Source organism: Lissotriton vulgaris, chromosome 7, assembly GCF_964263255.1.
Source record: "Lissotriton vulgaris chromosome 7, aLisVul1.2, whole genome shotgun sequence".
NCBI lineage: Eukaryota > Metazoa > Chordata > Amphibia > Caudata > Salamandridae > Lissotriton > Lissotriton vulgaris.
Window position 1 is genome coordinate 1,260,657,312 of NC_141695.1, and position 23,626 is coordinate 1,260,680,937.

Here is a 23,626-nt window from a genome sequence, read left to right on the forward strand (position 1 = left end):
TCACACCCTTCTCAATTAGATCATAGATGATCTCTAAAAGTGCTCTTTCACCATCACTAGAAATCCTATATTGGGGAATACGTGGCAATCTAGCATTCGCTTTCAGCGTCACAACATATGGTGGAATCTCCAAAAGACCCACATCATTAGGACTAGTAGCCCAAAGAGTATCAGGGAGAGAACACAATTCCAATGGAAGTCAATCTTTAGACAAATACATCGGAGAGATCACTCTCTTACCCAATGTAAGCTGTACTCCTGAAGGAGAACAATGTAGTGTTGCATACAATCTCTTCAACAAATCCAATCCCAACAAATTCTCACCACAACCTGTTGTTAGAATGAGGGGTGCTTCAAAGTCACAAGGTCCAACGGAAAGAGACAAAGGAATAGAAACCGGATTACAAACTGGGGCGCCAGAAAAACCTACCGAAACATTCGTCAAGCCAGAATAAGGTGCGCCAGGGAGTTTAGAGTGCATGATAGAACTCTTCGCTGCACCAGTATCCAACATAAAAGGCTCTAACACACCTGATGTAAACACTTCAACATAAGGTCCACTCTGATCTACTGGAACTGACACAACTCCCTCTCTTTGTCTATGGCTGTCCTAGCAATCATCACCGTCAACATTCTCACCCTCAACATAGTAGTTGTCAGCATAATACTGAGTCGACCTACCAGACGCAACATTCTGTTGATCAAAACAATTCATAGAATTCTGTGGAGGAAAGGATCGTGCATTCTGGGGGAACACACCACGTCCTCTACCTCTAGGAGCTTGCTGAACACCTCGACCTCTCACACCAGAAGCACCATTCGCACGCTGTAACAGAACCGGACAACTATTCTTAAAGTGGCCCTCTTCTTTACAATACGCACACTGATTAGGGCCTACAAGAAAACGCTGTTGAGAAGACTCGGACCTTTGCGAACCTCTCTGAAACTGCTGAGGTTGCTGATATTCACGCTGATTATTACGAGGCGGATATGTTTGTTGCAAAAGAACCTTCGTCTTTAAATCTTTAGTCTTTCTGTCTGCTTTATCTTTCTCGTCCTTATCCCTATTCTCGTAATATTGTGCAGTAGCAAATATCTGGGCCGACGAAGAAACAGCCCACAAACTCTCTGAATTCTTCAACTTAGTGCACAACTCGGGAAGCAAGTTATGCACAAACTTATCCACGAACAACCGTTGGCCACCTTCCGTACTCATATCTTGACCACTATGGTCGATAAACGTCTCTTCAAACCTAGTGAAGAAATCAGGCACACTTTCATCTTTCTTCTGCTTGCATGCAGCCAACTTATCCCAATTCACACGCATCGCAGGCATTAAAGTCTTCATATAATTAATAATTCTACCAAGAAGTTCTGCAACTAAAGCTTCAGGTTTAGCTCCTCCACCTTGAAGACCATCTGCAGCAGTAATGTTAGCCCATGTATCACCTAACTCTTGCGCATGATCCACATGACGAATCGTTCCCCACAAGGGTTGAGGAACCACATTCCCAAACAACATCTCTATATCGGCCAAGTTCATAATGCATGCGTCGGCTGTCTGTGACAACTCTTTATAATACCCTGTAGGATTCTTTCGGGGATCAGGTAGAGTCTGCTTAAGGGCCAAAACTTCAGCTCGCTTCCACGGAACATGTACCCAAACACGCTGAAAATGAGCATCTACAGCTGCAATACCCGCATTAACATCGGCCTGAACTGCTTCTTTCCATACCGGAGGAACCTCTCTCATAGGATACTGTCGCGCTTTTCTCCTAACAGAAGAATCAGGCTCAAACAACGACTGAGAAGGACGCACACTCCTAAACGAAAGCAACGTCGCAACTGCTTTTTCAACATCGAGACCCACTATCGTTCCTTTCGCAAACTCGTACTGTACATGAAACACCTCTGATGGAGTCTGTCCCAACTCACCATCTTCCCATTCCTCACGGAGGAAAGTACACATGATGTCGAAAACATACCTCTGCTTTGGTGCTTCCCATTGACGGAAGACATCCATAACCGACTCTAAATCATATCTCGAAGAATAAGTAACCCATTTATGAGCCAAATGATCCAACACTACCCGCTCTTCGGGACCAGGCAACTGGCTATGCAACTGTTTACGCGCAGAAGCAGGGGTCATACTCAATGACCCAAGGAAAGGAGATAAAAGCCCAGTAACAGTATCAGTCATTCTCTGTCGAACAGAAGGAGAAGCTGCCATAAGGACAGGAGGCAAAGCAGGTTGAGACAAAGCATACGTAGAAGTAGTAGCAGAAGGAGTAGCAGAAGAAGTAGGAAATACAGGAGAAAAAGTTGTAGGAATTGGAGACGGATCTGATAGCAAAGTCGGCGGCCATTGAGAAGGCTGCGCCAAAGGAGTAGGAACCAGCTGAAGAGGAGCTGGCAGTTGAACAACAACAGGAGGCACAACAACTGGAGGTTGCGGAACTAAAGGTTGCGGAGGTGCCGTAGCACTCTGCACATAAGGGGGTGGCGAACTCAACAAATGTGACATCAGAGGATCCTTTTCAGGGTCCTTCGTTGCATCCTGTTGAAGAGGTGACAAAGCTGGATAGCATTTATCGATGGCCATTTTAAAATGCCTTTGCAACTGCTCACTCGCTTGTTCTTCTTCATTATCTTTAAACTGTATAGCAGCCTGCATTATCGATATACCCTTCTCTCTTTTATTTCTCTTCGCTAGTTTAATTTCTCTCTGTTTGGCTTCCTTTCGCCAAAGGTGGAAAGAGTCAAACATTGCCGGCCGGGCTTTCTTCTTAAATAGTTTAACTTCCAGATTATCTAAAATCTCTGTGTCATAGCTACCATATTGGGGCCATTTTAGGACACCGTGTTTCCTAGTGTATCGGACCCATACTTCATTATACGTAATAGGGCCCACACCATATTTAGAATAGAGCTCATAAGTCGGAATTCCAACCGGAGGTATCGGACACGAGTCCTCCAATCGGGAATCCCTGTTACAACTACAACAAAATATCTTTCCAAGTTTGCTAAGACCAGGCATCTTCGCTCACTAATCTAGCTTCAAACTTCAAGGGATTACCAAACACGATTGTCTCGCAAATATACGAGTCCCTCAGCTTTGGCACTTGCAAGTTCCAAATCAAAGATCCTGAAGGATACCAAAAACTAAGGACTGGGGGACGGTCCACTTATACTTAACTGAAGTATCGATCACGTCACCAGAAGACCTGTCTATCGTCTCGCTCTACAAATCATCTCAAAGGGTCCAAGACAGGGCGACAGTCAGGGTAGCAGTCCTTCGTAGCCGTCAGAAAGCGGGGAAGCCTCGCAGCAAAAACCTTCAGTCCACGTTCGACATGCCGGGGTCGATGAAGTGGGGGCCGTCTTCCAGAATTTCCTCACGAAGCTCCTCACGATCTTCAGGCTTGGACCGGTACCACTGAAGTCGCCCTACGTTGGGCGCCAACTGAAGAACTGGGTTTTAGAACCCAGCGGCGCCAGGGGCACGCCCAAAGTCTTCGGGTTCACCTGTCTTAGAATACAGAGACTCGGGATACTTCTCGGTGACGTCAAAGATCAAATTTATTGGCTGCAACCAGGAACAGAAGTCTACGCAGTATGACACAAGTAGGTTCGCTAGAGACTGCTCAATTTTCGTATTGAGAGACATCGTCTTTTATGCTAAAAATCACATTCCTGACAAACACCCGTTATTTACGAATTGTCCAATCATAGGTAACAGTGCAAAAGGTATCACATGACGACAAACCCACTTTTCAGTTGTCCAGCCCAACATCAATTACACGGGAAAGCCCAACATTCTTGCTCGGACAGGCCGGACAAACCCATAATAAAGGACCACAACCCAAACCATAAACAGACCATAAAAGAAGGAACAGAAACAGATGTGAGGCAAGATTAAGGGGTGTGTGCGTGTACAATAAACTCAACAATGTCCTGTTCTTTTTTTTTTTTTTTTAAATTTTTAAAACCTTTATTGTAAGAAGGCACACAGCTATTCAGCCTAACATCCCGGAGGCAAGGCAGCAAAGTATCAGAACGGTCATAGTGCCTAGAGATTCATGTCAGAGCAATGCAGGTTGTTTTTTATTTTTTACACACAGAAACATAAACGAAAGCGCCCGAGGGCGCGGAAAAGGCAATGGAAGGAAAAAGACCCTGAGTCGGTAGGAGGCGGCCGAGGCTAGAAAAGTTGTAGAAAGAACTGAGACAGAATGTAGCAAAAAGCGGGGGGGGGGGAAAGAAGAACAGGAGACTCAGTACGAGAGTAACATAGCTGTTGTCAACGTCTATGGCGACAAGCGTTCATCCCGTGGCAACGGTGCAGGTGGTAGGCACAAATCCCCTCTGTAGGCGTTCCAGGCTCCCCATACCTTGTTCCATGTCTGAGGCCGCCCCCTGGCAGTATACACAGTCTTTTCGCGCAACATACACCAGTCCATGTTGGCCTTCCATTGTACCACCAGGGGGGCCACATTGGAACCCCATCTCTGTGCTATGTCCCGTTTAGCGACCATATTGCCCAGTGTAGCCCATCGGGTCTGCGCCGTATCATAATCATTGGGCTCCCAAACATTCAGGAGGCACCTACGCGCCTCCGCAGCTAACTCCACTCACCTCCCGCATCACTCTATGGACCTTCTCCCAATAAGGGGCAATAACGGGACACTCCCACAATATATGCAGAAAGGTGGCAAGGGCTCCGCAGCCACGACGACAGAGGCCATCCGGCGAGAAGCCCATATGCACAAGCCTGGGGCCGGTGACATATACTCGGTGAAGAATTTTAAACTGGACCAGCCTCAGACGTGAGGAAATGGCGACCTCCTTAGGGGAGGACACAGCACTCTGCCAGTCCTCATCGTCCAGTTCCAACCCATCGGTCACCCACTGCTCCCGCAAGCGCTGGAGGAGGTCCACCTGAACGTTTATCAGCTTTTTGTAGGACAGAGAGATGGCGCTATCCGGCATATGCCCGTCCAGCACCCTGTCCTCCAAAGGCGAGCTCTCGGGGATGTCGCCCTCCTCCGGTCTGGCGGCGGTTATTGCGTGTTGCAGCTGGGCATAGCGGAAGAACTCCGTTCCACTTAATTTATATTCCGCCTGCAGCTGTGGGAAAGTCTTGACCACCCCCCTGGAGAGCATGTCCTCAACCCTCAAGATGCCTATGAGGTCCCACTTCTCAAAGCCCTTGGTGTGCCAAAGCTTGCCCAAAATGTCGGAATCAAAGAGAGGGGTAAATCTCGTCAGTCTGCCCTGCCAGCCCTGTATCTTAGTGACCGTTCGCCACGTATGGACCGCCGCCTTGGTCGGGCCCGTGAGGTTCCGATCGAAGGATCTAGAATATAGGGCGCGATAGTAATTGCCTCCGTGTAAAAGCCAGCGGTCCATGGCATAGCCGGGGCTGTCCACGGGACCGTAAAAACCATGATTAATAGCGGTAAGTTGAGAGGCCCAGTAGTATCTCCGCACGTCTGGTAACGCAATGCCACCATCATACCATGGCATGGTAAGCTTCCGGACAGCGACACGAGGTCGTCCATCCCAAAGAAGGGCACGCTGCAGGCTCTCTACCTCCCTGAAGTAGCGGGCTGGGACAAGGTCCTGAGTATTCTGCAAGGCATACAGGAACCTGGGCAGGGACATCATTTTAAACAACGCCGCACGGCCCAGCAACGAGAGAGGGAGCTTACGCCAACTCTCCACATCCCGCCGCAGTCGGTGGAGCGGGGGGAGCAAGTTGTGGTCGTACCTTGCCTTAGGGTTGTGTGAAATGTAAATCCCCAAGTACTTAAAGCCTTGTCCCGCCAGTTGGATGTTGCAACCTCTAGGGAGGCGCGGCGTGTCACCCTTGAGGATGTAAAGGGAGGATTTGGCCCAGTTAATAATCAGGCCGGAGTAGCGCCCAAACAGCCTGAGCACGTCGCACGCCACAATAAGCGACTTGCAAGGGGAGGTGAGGTAGAGCAGGATGTCGTCTGCGTACAGGGAAACCCTGTCCTCAAAGCCCGGAGACCAGGAGATCCCATGCAAGTCAGGGTGCGAGCGCAGCATCGCCGCGAGGGGCTCAAGAGCCAGCGCAAACAGGAGCGGAGACAAGGGACAGCCCTGTCTGGTGCCGCGTTGAAGCGCGAAGGGAGCAGACATGCGACCGTTCACCGTAACAGCAGCCAGGGGGCTGGCATAAAGGAGTTGCACCCAGCCCAGGAAACCCGGTCCAAATCCAAGTTTCGTCAACACTGCCCACAAATAATTCCATTCCAAGGAATCAAAGGCCATTGTGGCATCAAGGGAGGCCAGCACCGCCGGTTCCGTAATGGCATGAACTCTGGCCATAACCCCGTGCAAGCGTCTCAGGTTAAGGGCAGTATTGCGGCGAGGAATAAAACCAGACTGGTCCGGGTGCACCAGGTCACTAATAACCCCGATCAATCGATTAGCCAACAGTTTGGCCAGGATCTTGGGTTCAGCATTGAGGAGGGAAATAGGGCGGTAGGACCTACAAACATCCCGCGGCTTGCCATCCTTGTGAATAACCACTATAGTGGCCAGTCGCTGGTCCAGGGGGAAGACGCCATCCTCACGGGCACGGAGGAACATATCCTTCAGGTGAGGGGAGATCACGTCCGGCCGGATCTTGTGTAGTTCAACCGGTATGCCATTGGGTCCGGTTGCCTTGCCCGCACGCAGTGCGCGGATCGCCAGGGCGATCTCGTCCGCAGTGATATCCCGGTCAATGTCTACCCTATCCTCCTCAGAGAGGCAAGGAAGGTCTATCGCCGAGAGGAATTCAGCTGAGTCAGCCTCGGAGCGATCCGAACCGGAGGTATAGACCCCCCGGAAATAGTCAGCAAAAGACTCGGCGATGGCACTCGGATCAGTAACCACCACTCCGTCCTCACACAGGATCTCCGGGACCACCCGGCTTGCCATTTCCCGCCTGTCCAGCCAGGCCAGCAATTTACCAGCCTTGTCCCCGACATCATAGATGCGGCCTTGCTGCTCCTTCGCTAAGATCAGCGCTGCATTCGTGGCGAGATCGTGGTACTCCGATTGTTTCAGAGAGAGTTCGTGCAGGAGAGAGGGTTCGGGCTCGGGCCCCAGACGGGACTCGAGATCCAAGACCTCCTCCTCAACCTGCAGGAGATCAGCATCACGAGTTCGTTTAGCCGCCGCGATGAGAGCCAGGGCTTCACCCCGCAACACCGTTTTGAAGGCCTCCCAAAGGGTGACCGCAGAGCTCACTGAGCCAGTATTTTCTGTAAAATATAGGTCGATGGCCTTGGCCAAAAGTGCTCGCGTGTTATGGTTGCGGAAATACCAGGGATTCACCGCTGCCGGGCGGCTGGACAGAAGGACACCAAAGTCAAATGAGATCCACAGCGGCGAGTGGTCAGAAACGCCCCTCGCCAAAAAACGCGCCTCGGAGACGGCAGGCGATTGCGCCGCCAGGGTGAGGACATAGTCCAGGCGGGACAGGCTTCCATGGGCACCGGAAAGGAATGAAAACTGGTGAAGCGCCGGATGTAATAGCCGCCAACAATCCACCAGACCCATAGAGTCAAGGAAGGTCGGCAGCCACATTTGGGAACCCGGGAGGTCTCTCGATGGCTGACGGTCTAGAGCGCCGGAGCAGACTGAATTGAAATCACCCCCTAGGATCAACAGGCCCGAAGGCAGGGACAAAATGGCGCCACCAAGGTCCCGGAAGGTGCTAGATTGGAGGCCAGGGGGAACATAAACCGATAGCAGGGCCAGGGAACGCCCCTCCCACCTTCCCGCCACAGCTGCGTAGCGTCCCCTATCATCTAGCAGGGTGACGTCTATCTCAAGAGGAAGGGACGCACGTACAAGGATGCCCGCCCCCCGGGAGCCCGAGGAGAACCCAGAGTGGGCGACCATTTTGTAACCCTTGCGATTCAGGGCCCTACAAGAGTTACCCACTAAGTGCGTTTCCTGCAGTAACACAATATCAGGCATGTTCCTTTTTATCAACTGGAGCACCACCCCTCTCTTAACCCGGTCACCTAATCCATTGACATTCCAGCTAAGCACTTTTAATTTCCCACCCCCCATCCCCGAACCACCCGCCCCACCCGACTCCATCCAACCCAAACGTCCATTGTACAGTAAAACACACAGTCCATTGCCTCAAGAAAGAAAAAGAGATAGAACAAACAATCAACAAAACTCGCAAAATTGCACCCCCCACCCTGCACCCCTGCATGTGACTAAAAAGCCCCCCCAACCAGCAGTGTGCCTGTCGCCCCATAACTACTCTACAAAAAGACACCCAGAGGAGTAAGGAATCTCCGCGAACACCTCCCGCCACCCTCCATGTACTGACAGGAAAGATAGTACGGCATCTGAAAGCAACATTAGATAGCCACTGAGGCAAGCAAGAGAATCAATTAGTCACCCAGTACAGAACCAAGTCTCATAGGTCCGAGCCGCCAGCAGCGCCACCCTCATGGTCCTCCTGTGCATCTCGGCGCGGTGGTAGAGTGTCCAGCCAGTCACTGACGTTCTCAGCGAAGTCGAAGAACAGGGCACGGCCCTCGTATTCGATCCGGAGCTTAGCAGGGAACATCATAGAGTACTTGAGGCCTAGGTCCCGTAGTCGTCGCTTCACCCCAGAATAGCTTTGGCGCTGTCGCTGAACCGTCCTGGTGAAATCTGGGTAGAAATGGACATCAGCGTTTTGAAATTTAAGTGGTCCATGTCGCCTGGAAGCCTGCAGGATAGCATCCCTGTCGCGGAAGTTAAGCAGCCGGGCCACGATGGGTCTAGGTGCCACGCCGGTCTTCGGCGGGCCACCCGGTACCCGGTGGGCACGCTCCACCGAGAAAAAATTGCTGAGGCCAGGCGGGGCCAGATGAGTCCTGATCAATTCTTCAACGAGGAGGTCCGTCGCCGCCTCCTCCGAACCCTCCGGTACGCCGACAATGCGGACGTTCTGCCGCCTGGCCCGGCTTTCGAAATCATCCAGCCGCCTCGCGAAGTGCTCCGCTGTCCTCTGCAGGTTCCGGACCTCCGTTTGCAAATCCGAAACGTCTTCCGTAAGACTGGCCGCCTTGATGTCCAGGTTCTTAACCCTGTCATTGGTTTTGCCCAAATCGGCTCTGATGAGGGACAGATCAACGGCCATGCCATCCACCTTGTGCGTGAGGACTTCATGTTGTTGCTGCATGTCCGCCCGGAAACTTGTAATGGCTCCCAAAATGTCGGTCAAAGTGGGCTCAGAGCCGTCCGGCGAGCCCGAATGTGGAATGCCCTTGGCAGAGGGACCAGTAACAGGCGGTGTTTTCGGCTGAGTGTAGCGCTCAATCCGATTCTGCTGCTGTTGTTGCGATTTACTGCGCACTCCTCTATTAGATGGCTTGTCGAGGTCCCCCTTGCCCGCCATGTTAGGTCCCAGAGAACAAAGGGCTATGCCAGGCAAGTCCAAGCCCAGAGACCCGAGGTGATCTCCGGGACGTCAATGGGAAACCGATCCAGATGTGCCCCTCCGTCCAAATAGCACCGCTGTCCAGTACACTTCTCCGTTGACGAAAGCAGGCTGGCACTCCGCAGATCGGCAAGGCGTAGCAGCGGAGTCCGCAGAGACAATGGCACCGAGCTGGCACGGAGTCCCACTCGACGTAGCTCCGCGTAGGAGACACCGATTCGAATTCTGAAAACGGTGCTCGCCTCAGGGGGCCCCCAGCAACGAGTATCCACCCTCGTGGATCAGGATTACGGGCAGGATAGTTGCGGAGGATCGGAAGGTCCGCGGAGCTCCGAGCTTACGCGGCCATCTTGGTTGCCCGCGAAGCTCCTCCCCCAATGTCCTGTTCTTTGATCTCTATCTCGATCAGCTACCGGACAAGGAACTGGCTTAGCAAGGTTAGCTTAAGGCAACGGGGTCAGTTCGCTCAGGTCATCTAGAAGTCAGTTAACATGTACGTGTACCAAAGACTCGTTCGGCCGTAGTCATCGTCCTATGTGAGGGCAACCACAAAATGGCTGCCGTACACAAAATGGAACCCGAGGGTTCAGAACGAAATCCCTAAATACGTAGTGAATCCATCGATCGAACATGACGAAAACACTCGTACTTGCCGCACTCGCCATTTACGGTTCGCTACTATCAAATTCGTAACGATACAATGACCTTCATGAAACGGGTTCAGAATTCACGGAACCTCAGCGTGGTAATACAACTAAATGTCTGATTACTGTATTTGGGGAGATTTCATCCTGAAGACAGTAAGCTATTTCTCGCTGATTGTGTGTTATTATTTGCTGAAGTATCCTACACACCTGTCCACTTTATTTTGATACCATTTGACCTAAAAGGAGTGATATGGTCAGATAAATCAAATACTACACTCTTGGAGCCCCCCCCCCCCCAAAAAAAGATTGGGCAAGTAAATTGTGGTCACTTAAAATGGAGGGAATAACAATAGGGTTGCCACACCTTAATATATCCGAGGTAGACACTAATCTATGATCAATTATAGAGTACATATTTCTCCTTATGAAAGTTGGAAATATGACCCTTTGTGTCCACAGCCCCCTCTAAGTAGGTGGAGATCATATATTTCCATACTCGTTATGGCGAAAGTGATCGATTCCCTCCCCATCGCCATGGATAGGGCTGCATGCCTGAATATTGGGCATATCACATGTCTGTATATTAAAGTCTCCTGCCCACAGAATAGCAAAATCAATGCTAATTAAAGCAAAAAATATTTCTAGTGCCCAGTCAAGGGCTGTTACCACGTTAATACGTGTCGAATTAAAAATTTTATAATAAAAATGTACTAAGATAAAGATCTTTCCCTCCCTTTTTACTTAGCCATAGGATCTGTGCATGAGGTACCACTAATGTAACTTTTTTAACCCTTACAAAAATTTGATGAGAGATAAGTGTCTGTAGTCCCCATTTTGCTCGACCTGCTTGTGAAACAACGGCTGGTAAACAATAGGAGGAATATCCGTCAATTCAATATGTACGGGATTTATGCACCAGGTTTCCTGTAGGCATATAATATCATAACTGGATATAAAATTGACCCAGTCAATATTCTCAACGTTATTTGTCAGCCCATTCACATTCCAAGTTGCGAAATACGGCCCTTCCCTAGGGAGTTGTCCTAGCGGCCCAGTATCTATTGCACTGACTCTAGGGGGATCTTTATCAGGTGCCTCGCATGCCTCCACTGACTTGGATGCTATAGTTTCAACCCACCAACCCATAGAGGAGGCCTCCGTTGTGTGTGGGCCAGCCCTGGGTCCTGGTTTACTTAGCTGACTATCTATATGAGACAAAATGGGTAATACTTTCTGATAGCTCTTGGGGTCCTCAGCATGGGCTTGGCTGAGTCAATCATTATCATTTAGTCTACTCAGCATTTCGTATCTATTGGGGGCAGCAAAATCCTGTACATGTTGTGGAAATGAACTTGTAGTGTTCCTCCATCTCTGAATATTGGGTACATCCCTTTGACACTGCTCTCGTCCTCTCAAATGGCGGTAAAAGTACCCTAGAGGGAGTATACCCATTGTCTGTCTATCTATATTTGGCACCCCTGTCGCTTTATGGATACTGCCAGCTGTTCTTGAACTACTAAAAATTATTATTACACAATCACCAGAAAAATCTATTTCCAATGGTCCAATCCACCCCACTCTTCTGGTAAACAGAATTTTCTGTGCTCTATTTGGAGTGAATGAGTGCCTAGAATTTAACCAGTGAACTACCTTATTTTTCAAACATTCCGTTGCTTCAATAGCACCAGACTTCAAGGGGGGGTACATTACTAACACTGCCACATACGGGCAGCTAGCAGGTGGCAGGTTAACGGTGAGTGTCTCTTGGGCGGGCACATTGGTATTATAAGTTCCTTTATTTATAGTTGACTGGTTTATGTTTGGATCACAAATACTGGTAGGTTTACTTGGAGGCTCTGTGTATTCACATTCGTCAACCTCTCTTGTCTCAGGTGATTTAGGGTTTCAACATGGGTGGAAGTGCGGCCTATATTACTACTCATACCAGCACTTGTTGTTTGTGACACCTGATTCAAATACATTTGGCTCTAATCTGCAACCTTTCACAGGCCCTCCTCTACTTTGGACAGCCTTTCTGTAAGTGGGTTTAATAAACTACTAACAACCATTGTTAATTCATCCCAGAAAGGTGCCCATATGTGATTCTCTATATTCCTCGGACCTATATTGTTTGAGCCAATCCCTTATGTACCCCCGCCTCAAACAGGATCATTTCCTCTGGGCTTTTTGAGACAACAGATATATCAACTTGCATCTTCCTTTTATGTTTAGCTGCAGGCTTACCCGCAGTATTAGAAGTTTTTATGGCTTGCAAGAATAAAAGTCCTGAGGCATCCGGAATGTGCCCCGATCTGGTACAGTTAGTGTCAATATTTCGCCCACAGCTGCGCTTGAGCGCCCAGCACTCTGAAAATCACCAATGCTGCCCATATTGGTTGTCCCCTCGGCTGTCCCCTCGGTAGATGTTACCAATTGTGAATCTCCAGTTTGGCCTATTCAAGTGAGCGACATACGCCGTTCTGCCAAATCTCTTTGTTCAGAGCCCCAACTGCTCGTGCTAAAAAGGTGTCTATGGTAGTTCGTTTGGCGGGCTGCTCAGTCAATGGCTTCGCACGCCGCCTTCCGTTTACCCATAGTGCTTATAATCATGGGCGTAGGAACTGTGGGGGACGCGGGGGACATATCCCCCCCAGATTTTGGAGTGGGGGGGACGCATGGGGACAAGGGTGGGTCTCCCTTCTGAGAGGGAGATTAGTAGGCCTGTAGCTCACGAAAAAAAGTGCGAGCGGAGCTGCGTGACCTAATGGCCCTGCACTTGACCTGGCGCCTCTCCAGTTACCTGTCTGTGAGCCGCCAATGATCCGATAGTCACAGCATAAGGTGACGTCAGAGGCCACTCGGCCCCCTGCCTATGCCCTTTTCAACTCTTTGTGTGGCGCAGCACCCCTGAGGCTCCGGGATTTATTTATTTCTCACCTCAGCTGCCTGTAGCCAGTGGGGAAGCACCCAGAGCATCGGTGTCAAAACACCGCGACTTTGACATCGCATCGTCGTTCAAATCGCAAGCTTTTAGTCCGCATGCTAAGACTGCGCGATGTCATTAACATCGCATGCAATTACAATGCATGCGGTGGTTATCTTTGGCAAATACAGCGGATTAAGCGGTGGTTTATGCAGCGGATTAAGTGCTGGTTTTATATTTGGCAAATGCAGTGGTTTATAAAAGGGGTTTTATTATAAAAGACCGGGATTATAAAAAGGGTTTTGCCGTTTTGCCATATAAAAATGCTGCGGATTTTACAAGGGGTTTTGGCAAAACGGGATTTGTATGCGATGTTGATGGCAAAACGGAATATTAAAAACATCACAGTCACATGCCATTTAAAAATGCATACTGGATGGATGGGTGTATGGGTGAATGGATGCATGGGTGCATGGATGGATGCATGAATGATTAATGGATGGGTGGATGGGTGGATGGTGGCTGGATGGCTGGGATGAATGGGTGTATGGGTGAATGGATGCATGGGTGCATGTATGGGTGCTGGGTGGGTGGAGTGGGCGGGTGGATTAATGGATGGATGCATAATGGATGGATGGGTGTATGGTTCCCGGATTACTGGGATGGATGGGTGTATGGGTGAATGACGAGGGCAACAGAGGGCAGAAGGCCACAAAAAACGTGGGCAACATAAGGCAGAAGGGCACGCAAAAACGAGGCAAACAGAGGGCATAAGGCCACAAAAACAAAAAGGGAAACATAGGGCAGAAGGGCACGAAAAACAAGTGGAACAGAGGGCAAAGGGGCACGAAAAACGAGGCAAACAGAGGGCAGAAGGCCACAAAAAAACGAGGGAAACATAGGGCAGAAGGGCACGAAAAAAGAGGGCAACAGAGGGCAGGAGGCCACAAAAAAACCAGGGCATCATAAGGCAGAAGGGCACGCAAAAACGAGGCAAACAGAGGGCAGAATGCCACAAAAAACGAGGGAAACATGGGGCAGAAGGGTACGAGAAACGAGGCAAACAGAGGGCAGAAGATGCAAAATGGATGGATGGGTGTATGGTGCCCAGATGGATGGGATGGATGGGTGAATGACAAGGGCAACAGAGGGCAGAAGGCCACAAAAAACGAGGGCAACATACGGCAGAAGGGCACGAAAAACGAGGGCAACTGAGGGCATAAGGCCACAAAAAACGAGGGCAACATAAGGCAGAAGGGCACGCAAAAACGAGGCAAACAGAGGGCAGAAGGCCACAAAAAACGAGGGCAACATAAGGCAGAAGGGCACGCAAAAGGTGAAAAAAACATCTTTGGGAAGGTAGAGGATTGTTTGGCGCTGCTGCTCATGCACTTCCCTAAATCGGACAGGATTAATGACTGGCAGCCGCAGTCCATTTCACATGCCTGATGGAGGAACACTTTAAGCTGATAGCCGTTGCGCACCTGATCAACAGTGCAGGGTCAGTTTAGACCCTGTACTGTTGATCACAGCATGACACAGGGCAAGCCCTCTCAGACCTCTGCATTGGGGCCATTCAATTGAGCACTGCTGGAATCTCCAGCAGCGACTCTGCAAACGGCCTTTCATACGCTCTGTGACTTGCAAGCTCCTCGTAAGCAAAGCGGCGTCTGCCCTGAGCTGGAGGAGTCACTGAACCTGAGCCTGCTGTGCTCTCAATGAGGGTACCGGTACTCTTCCCTCAACTAAGAAAAGTGCCGGTACTGGCGGACAGAAAATTCGGAAGTGCCGGTACTCAGTACCGGTGAGTATCGGCCCATTTAAAGCACTGTCCATTTTCAAATCTTTTACCATTAATGGCCTGACAGTGTTCCCAAATTAAAAATTGATTTTCCTACTTAAGCCGCTTGTGTTTGTGATTCACAAAAAGTGCAAGAGATTTACTCACACTCTTGAACCAGCATTTAAAATGTGTGTAGCCCTTATGACCTTACTGCACCAGTCGGTGCCTGTCCACCTTTAGAAGTGACAGCCCTGCTAGGGCATCTTCTTGATAAAACATGTGCCAAGTGCCACATGCCCTCCAAGCTTTCTGTTTGTGTTTGTATGTGACAGCTGTGGGTCATCTTGAATTAGGGACACTCAAGTGGGATTTCAGGAAAAATTATGCTTTTGAACACTGTACAAATTAGATTTTCAGCTAAGTGACTTTAAATTTTTACTCACTCCCTTACATATTTTGGGTGCAAGGGCAGGCTATGGCAGAGTACTGGTGGACTATAGGCTAGAGGTTACCTGCACCATGTTTGAGCCTTCGTGCAGCTCACACCCACTCACACTCTCTCCTAGTTCTGTGTTTCACAATTCTCTATTGCTCTTAAAACTATGTGGAGTTTTACACCTGATGGTATCTCGGCTCAGGATACTGCTAGTGAAGTTTTTGTCTCAAGTACCTCAGTTTCATTTCTTTGTACTTGTCACCATTTAGCAACTGAGAAGGATGATCTTAGTACCACATTTGAGTAGCCAGTACATCTTCCAAGTCCACTACTTTCCTGCCTTTCTTAATATTTCTCTTCATACCTATGCGATTGTATACATTTAACGCGCGTATGGTCTCTCACAATGGGCGATTTGTCTAGGGTCACTGGAAAGTCCACAAGATTGTCCCTGTCCCCCCCAGAAATTTAGTGTCTCCTACGCCCATGCTTATAATGTTATTATTGGATCTTATATGGGGAAATAGAGTCCCGCCAGACACACAAGCCAAATGTGAAAAAATAGAAAAGTAAACAGGCTTTCTCCACTTTCCACTCGCTCCTTTCGTGGTGCCTCTTTGCTGTTCTCAGACCACAGGTGCAGGTATTAACGTTCCAATGTTCCGATGACCGGACCTCACTAGGAAATGGAGCCAAGGGACCTGGCCCAGCCTAGCCTCGTCTGGCCTCGGACAGGCGCAGACGTGCCCACCGGGTGCGGCCCGGCATGACTTTATGTGCCACTGGGCACTAATGTTCAGCGTCAGCACCTCCTGGCGCGAGTGCACTTGGGGGCTGTAGTACCTGGTTAAGGTGACAGTATGGTAGAGGGGAGTGGTTGCTGTAGGGGCTCCCGCGCTGCGAGAACCCGGCAGTGACTTTATGTGCCTCCGGGCACTGATGTGCCACGTCGGCGTCTCCTTGCGCGAGTGCATTTTGGGGCTGTAGTCGAAGGTTAGGGCGGCAGTACGGTGGAAGGGAGTGGTTGCTGTGTAGGGGCTCCCGCGATGCGAGAACCCGGCAGTGACTTTATGTGCCTCCGGGCACTTATGTGCCGCGTCGGCGTCTCCTGGCACGAGTGCATTTCGGGGCTGTAATCACAGGTTAGGGCGGCAGTACGGTGGAGGTGAGTGGTTGCTGTAGGGGCTCCCACGCTGTGGGAGCACAGCAGTGACTTTACGCGCCCCACGGGCACTGATGTTCCGCATCTGTGCCTCCTGGCACAAGTGCACGGGGGCTGTAGTCCCTGGTTAGGGCGGCAGTACGGTGGAGGTGAGTGGTTGCTGTGGGGAGGAACATTTTACAAACAAATGGTATGGCAAGAGTAAGCCTCATGGCACACTCTGTGTTAGAGATATGGAGCAAATAGTACATGGGCAATTTACATCCATATTCGTTCTGCCAAAAGCCAGTGAATTACCTGAAAATATGTGCATCTATTATCCATGGGCGTAACACAGACCCCCACATCCCCCCCAGTGTGGGGGAGGCCCGAGCTGCAGGGGGTCCCCTCTGCACTGTACTCACCCCAGACAGCTCCGGATTAAATCCAGGGCGGGCCCCTCGGTGTACCCTTTAGGGGGCCCCTTCAACTTCCGTTATGCCACAGCTATTATCCTAAATCCCTGTTAAACTTGATTACAGATCTATTGAATAAATTACTAGTAGACAGGATGTAGAACAATAAATCAGACTTGGCACCTTCTGCTCTAAATACTTTGACGAGGGGTAGCACCTGATGTGCAAACATTAGAATCAAACTCATGACTCCCTGATCCAGCAGAAATTGACAGAGCCAACTGTGCCAAGTCATACCAATTCCCCTTTAATGAGGACTACCCCAACCCCACTTACGCACTTAATGGAGTTACCTTCGTGTGGCAACCACCCATGTTTAGGTACCTGGAGATTAGAATCTATCATCAGCCAGCCTATCTGTTGGAAGGTAATCTTGGAAGAGCTATAACAGCCGTTAGGTCTCGGGTGGCGCTCACTTCCCCTGTAAGTCATGGAACGAGTTTGCACTTATTAAGATAGTAGTCTTACCTCGCCTATTGTACTATTTCACCAACCTGGCCCTATACGTCCTGCCCCCTATATTTTTAATTAATTTGAGTGTGTCATGAGAGAATTCATCTATATTAATGCCTGTTGCCGCATGGCTCTCACTAAGCTGTACTTACCCATCAACCAAGGCGGGCTGGAAGTCCCCAACATGGAACAATATTATCTCGCCTCTCAGCTTCAGTGGGTGGCCAGATGGATGGCGGGGATGCAACTAACGAACACTGCCACGTTTTCACCAGCCTGGGTGCTCCCAGCCTTGCTCCGATTGTTCCACCCCTGTGCTCGCAAGAGGCCACTGGATCCACTGCTTCTGGAAGTCGCACACATTTGCTATCCAAGAAGCCCATACATTACACACACCACAGTCCCTTATCTGCCAGCATTGCCACTGCTGGGCATGCAAGAGTTCAGAGGTCACCACCACGCTGGGCAGACAGCAGGGATACAAACACTAGGTGACCTCCACCAAAATGTTGCTTTACTAACGTATGATGCACTGATAGACGAGGAGGGCCTACCCTGGGTCAATTCCTACTTCATGTTACCCTAATAGCAGCACTGGGCAGCAAGTGGGGAGAGATGTCAGTGGAACGACAGACACACCTAACTCTAAATATCCCTACATGTCATGGGGCCAGGGAGACACCTCACAAAATAGTTTGAGGCCTCATTATGTCTCCACACAGCGGTATCACTCCTGCCACTGAGACAACTTTGGGACACAGATCTGCCCCCCTACACTGACAAGGATAGGCTGCAATTGTAGAATAAATGAAACCAAAAAAAGATATGCTGTTCCTCAAGTGTTAACATGATAAGAGAAGAGGGAGACATATGAATGAGTGTCCAGTGGACAGTTTTCCTTGACATCCAGAATCAGTAATATGGGTCCAGGGGGAATTCCTTCCTTTGGAACTAGGGCCCTCACACACCCAGCCAGCTAGGTGTCATGTTTCATCATTGGGCCTGCTCCTCCTCGGGTTGGTGCTGCAATACCCAACGGGCACCCAATGAGGGGCTCTTCGGCAGAGATCTTTTGTTTCTTGCCATTAGTTGTGGTGCGGGTGAGGGGCCTAGAAAGTGTAGGTGTTCGTGAAAAAGTACAAGTTAAAACAGGTTAGGTGGACCAATATAATTTTATTAACTCTGGTTCCTACCTGATTAAAAGAAAAAAGAGAGGCAGCGTTATCTGACATAATGTGTCAGAAAAAAGTAGCGCTCTACTCGATTGGGTCAACATGTTTCTCACCTTTGTAGCCCTACAGGGTCTGTGGCAATTCATCAGGACCAATTATTTATATGTGAAAACTACCTACACACAGTGAAATTAGTGATGAACCTACCAATAACGCTAAGGTATTGCTGGAAGGGAAATACCCAAGTGCGTCGAGGAAATACTGTAAAAGGAAAAAAAATATTTTCAACATATTTGTAATGTACAGCATACCGCTACAGTCAATATCTCTCCCCCCATGGTAACATGGAACCCCTTCTATAAAAAAGAAATAATCATCCTCATCAATTTTATAATTATAGTTGAAGATAATTTTGTGATAAAATTGCCACAACCTAACAATGAGAACATTGCTCATAATAAAACATTAGCTCCCCTAAAAATGAAAAGGGGGGCCCTCAGCCCCCCCGTCCGCATGGCGGTGCGGCGATCCTCTCTCCCCTTGCCTCCCGGTGGTGGGGGGGCGTGATCTCCCGGCGTCCAATGATTACGCAGGAGGTGTGCGCCACACCACCGGGTGGCCCGCGCCCGATCCCTGACCCGGAAGGCGTGGTACAGACTTCCGGGTCAGATGGGCGGGCCGCAAGGGGCCGGGGAAGGGGGCGGCCCGCCCTTTCCCCGTGTCCCCGGGAATAAAGGAGAGGGGAGCGCTCAGGTGGCCCTTCTTGTCGCCTGACGCTCCCCCAAACTGGTCGTGCCTAGCGCTCAGGGCCTCCTAATTTTCTATTCTTATCTTTCAGGTCAAGGATTGCCGCTGGAGTGTGTGTGAGCACGACATTAGAAGCAGACAGTCGGAGCGTGGATCGTACGTGCCGGAGCGTTCATCTGGGATACCGGTGTACAGTGAATGTGTGGAGTACGGAACGTAGAACACGCAGGTCGTCGACGGTAAGAGGAGAGCGGGGGGCTCGCATTTCATTGCTTCGTGTGGCCGCCGGGTGGGTCTATGTTAGAGTTTGGCCACCCCTAACAATCGGAATAGCCGGTGTGTTGCGGTCGCAGTTGTGTGGTGCCCATAGCCCCCTGCGTATCCTCCGTCTGGTGAAGGTATAAGGTGCACGGGTTTGCGAATCCGAGCAGTAAGAGTGTCGAACAGTAGACATCAAAATGCCGTGAGGTAAGGGGGCTAAGGGGACGAAAATGGAGATGATGTTGCAAGCCATGATGCGTAGAATGAATGCCATTGATAAGAGATTGGGGATGGTTGATAGCCTAGAGGCTTGCGTGATGGAGAGGATTGATGATATTGCAGGCCCACGCGGTAGGCCCAAGCGGCAGATTACTGCGCCTTTGCCAGATGGGGATTCCGACTCCTCACCTAAAAGGAGCAAGACCAAGAGATCGAGGCGCAGCGCACCCGCTCCTGCCCCTATGGCTGTTCCCACTACCCCCGAGCCGGTAGTCCCGGCTCCCATGGCACCGGCTCCTGCCTTGCCATCAGGGGCCCCTCCTGTTGGGCCGGCCCCGCCTGCACCTGTTGGGCCGCTTCCGTTGCCTCCCGTGCCAGCACCCATAGGGCCCCCCCGCCAGTGTTGCCGGCAGCAGTACCCGATTCTGAAGCTCCGATCCCGCCCGAGCTAACTGCGCAGATAGCGGCTATACTTCGTTGGCTGCAGAAGGGGGGTATGATGCCCTCAATGCTAGATCATACCTCTGAGGCGGCCAAGATGGTGGAAAAGATTAGGGCGGCAACAGTCGCGAGTGGGGCTACGGGCTCCTCTTCTCCTTCTTCTGCAGGTATGAATGCCGCCCAACCGAATGGAAGCGACGGTGGACCGGCTCCAGAGTCCGGTAATGGTAAGGAGGTAGCTTTGCCTCTCTTGGGGGACGGTTCGATCCCGTCTAGGAGTGAAGATTTAGCGCAACATGTTTCGCGGGCGGTGAAGGAAATGATTTGGGCGGGAAAGTATATTTATATTTTCTCTCTGTTGTTGGACAATAGGGAAATGGAGAATGCCAAAATGCTTAAAGAATGGATGCACCCTGGTGAATGGAGAGTACAGTGTGCTAAGTTTAGGGTGGAGGAAACTCTAGTTAATTGGGTCAGGGCCTTCTCCATCCTTACGGCTATCACTGTTGAACGCCCTCCTAATGTACTGGCAGCGATGGCTTGCTACCAGAGCAGGATTGTAGGGTGGAGCGAGCAGTACCCTGGGGAGGCATGGAAGGAATATGATGTAAATTTCAGGAAATCTAAGGAATTTGATTTGTCATTGACATGGGACAAGGTGGACTCGCTGTCGTGGCATAAGCAGTTCTCGGGGAACACGGCCCCCGCCCAGCCCACTAGTGTAGCCAATGTGTTCCCCGCAAAACCCCAGCAGCCCTTTCGGGCAGCACAGGGGAATGAGTTCCCGGGGAAGAATAGGGGGGGCGGCGGGGAAAGGAAGGGTGTGTGTTGGGACTTTAATAAGCGCTCCTGTACGAGGCCGGCCGGCACATGTAGATTCAGACATGCCTGCGCAATTTGCGGTCACACCTCCCATCCCGAAACAACATGCAGATCGAGAAACAGTAATCAAAGTCAGCGAGGGGGGAAGAAACCAGAATAGTGTAGAAGGCACGGTTGGCCCCTCTCCCATTGACGTCCTGGCAATGATCCCATGGTTGAACAGATACCCAGACCACGCAGCGGCTGCTCTACTACAGGAAGGTTTCTCCCAAGGTTTCCGGATCCCGGCAGGGGGATACACAGGCAGCGCTCATTGTAGAAATCAGTTATCGGTACAGCATAACCCTGCAGTAGTGATTGCTAAGATTGAAAAGGAGCTGTCCATGGGCAGGATAGCTGGGCCATTCCTGGAAGTGCCAGTGCCCGACTTTGTGTGTTCACCATTGGGTGTAGTCCCCAAGAAAGAAAAGGGGGAGTTTAGACTGATTCACAACTTATCGGCACCAAGAGGGGCATCCTTGAATGATGCTATAGATGAGGGTATTTGTAGTGTGAAGTACGCTTCGTTTGACCAAGCAGTGGAGCTATTGAGGGGGTTGGGGCGGGGTACACTAATGGCTAAATTGGACCTTGAATCTGCCTTTCGTCTTTTACCGGTGCATCCTTTGGACCACCACCTCGTTGGTTTCGCCTTTGAAGGCAAATTTTACATGGATAAATGCATGCCTATGGGTTGTTCGATTTTATGTGCATACTTTGAGACTTTTAGCACTTTTTTAGAGTGGGTCATGAGACAGTCCACGGGCCACAAACAGGTCATGCATTATTTGGACGACTTCCCTTTCCTGGGGGCGGCGGGGACTCGGGAGTGTGCCTGGGCATTGCAGGAATTTTGCGTGCTCATGAGGGCTTTCGGGGTTCCGCTCGCGCCTGGGAAGACGGTTGGCCCGTCCACCTGTTTGGAATTCCTGGGTATCAAAATTGACTCATTGGAAGGGTGCTTCAGGTTACCCAAAGACAAAGTGTTTAAGTTTAAGGCGGCCCTGCGCCAGTGTCTGCTCAAAGACAAGGTTACCTTACAGCAGCTACAGGAGACGGTGGGTCAACTGAACTTTGCATTGCAGGTCATCCCAATGGCACGCATCTTCTCTCGGTCGATTGCCCATGCTATGAAGGGATTGAGAGAGAAACATCACTGCACTAGGTTGTCATCCGAGGTTCGCCAGGATATGCGGATATAAACGGCATTCCTGGAGGACTTTAATGGCAGGATAGTGTGGCCCGGCCCCCCCACGACATCAGCAGAGTTGGGTTTATGGACGGACGGTGCTGGTAGCGTGGGCTTTGGCACCATCCTGGGGACCAAGTGGGTCGCCCAGAGATGGCCTGAGGAGTGGGGGTCGTGGGGTCTGACCACCAACATCGGTTTCCTGGAACTATTCCCGATATGAGTAGCATTGATAGTTTGGCCGGAACACCTTAGCAATCAGTCGGTGGTGTTCTGGTCGGATAACATGAGCGTGGTAGAATGCATTAACCAACAAGCGGCACAGTGTCCATTCATTCTGCGCTTGGTAAAGGAGATTGTGCTACAATGTTTGAAATGGAATGTGATTTTCAGAGCCAAACATGTGCCAGGCGTTCTCAATAATGCAGCTGACGCCCTTTCTCGCTTTAAAATGCAGGTATTCAGGGAGCATCTTCCAGCAGCAGACCCCTCTCCAGCACCTTTCCCGGTTGCTCTCTGGTGGATTGGTGCCCCAGACTACCGCACCTCGTGGCATCTCGCTTAGCCCCCAGGACCAAGACAGCATACGAAGGGGCGTTCTTGTCTTACTGTACTTTCTTAGGGCACAAGTGGGAGGCTAGCTGGGCGCAGGAGGACAGTTTTGTGGCATACCTAGAGTTGATGCACAGGGAAGGGCGCTCGGTGGCAGCTGCAAATAGGCACAGGGCGGCAGTTTCCTTCTTCGCACAAGCCAAGGGCACGAGGGACCCTATGAACACGTTTGTAGTGCGCAAGGCGTTGAGGGGCTGGCGTCGCATACAGGGACACTCGACAGATGCGAGAAAACCGATTGGGCTGGTAAGGCTCACAGTCCTATTGTTGGCACTCCAGGGCGTCTGTAGCTCAACATGGGAGGTGCTGCTTTTCAAAGCTGCGTTCACACTAGCGTTCTATGGAGCTCTAAGAATAGGCGAGCTGGTAGCAGCGTCAAAGGGTGACAAACTGGGCGGCCTTCAAGTGGCCTGTATGGTGATCCAGGAGGATACAATGTGGGTGACAATTCAAAGATCGAAAACCGACCAGGAGGGACGGGGGGGGATACCATAGTGCTCCACCGGGCTCGGACCAACCCTTGTTGCCCGGTCTCGCATGTAGAGGCTTTTAGAAGGCAGCGGAAGGGTACGCTGGGGGGGGCACTATTGTGTCACACGGATGGTACACCATTGACCAGGTATCAGTTTAGGAGAGTCCTGGAGCTGGCGGTCGCAAAAGCAGGCCTGGATCCCACGGAATTTGGTACCCATTCTTTCAGAATTGGGGCAGCAACTGAGGAAGTTGTAAGGGGACTCCCAGTCGAAAATGTTAAAAGGATTGGGAGATGGTCATCTGAATGCTACAAACGTTATGTACG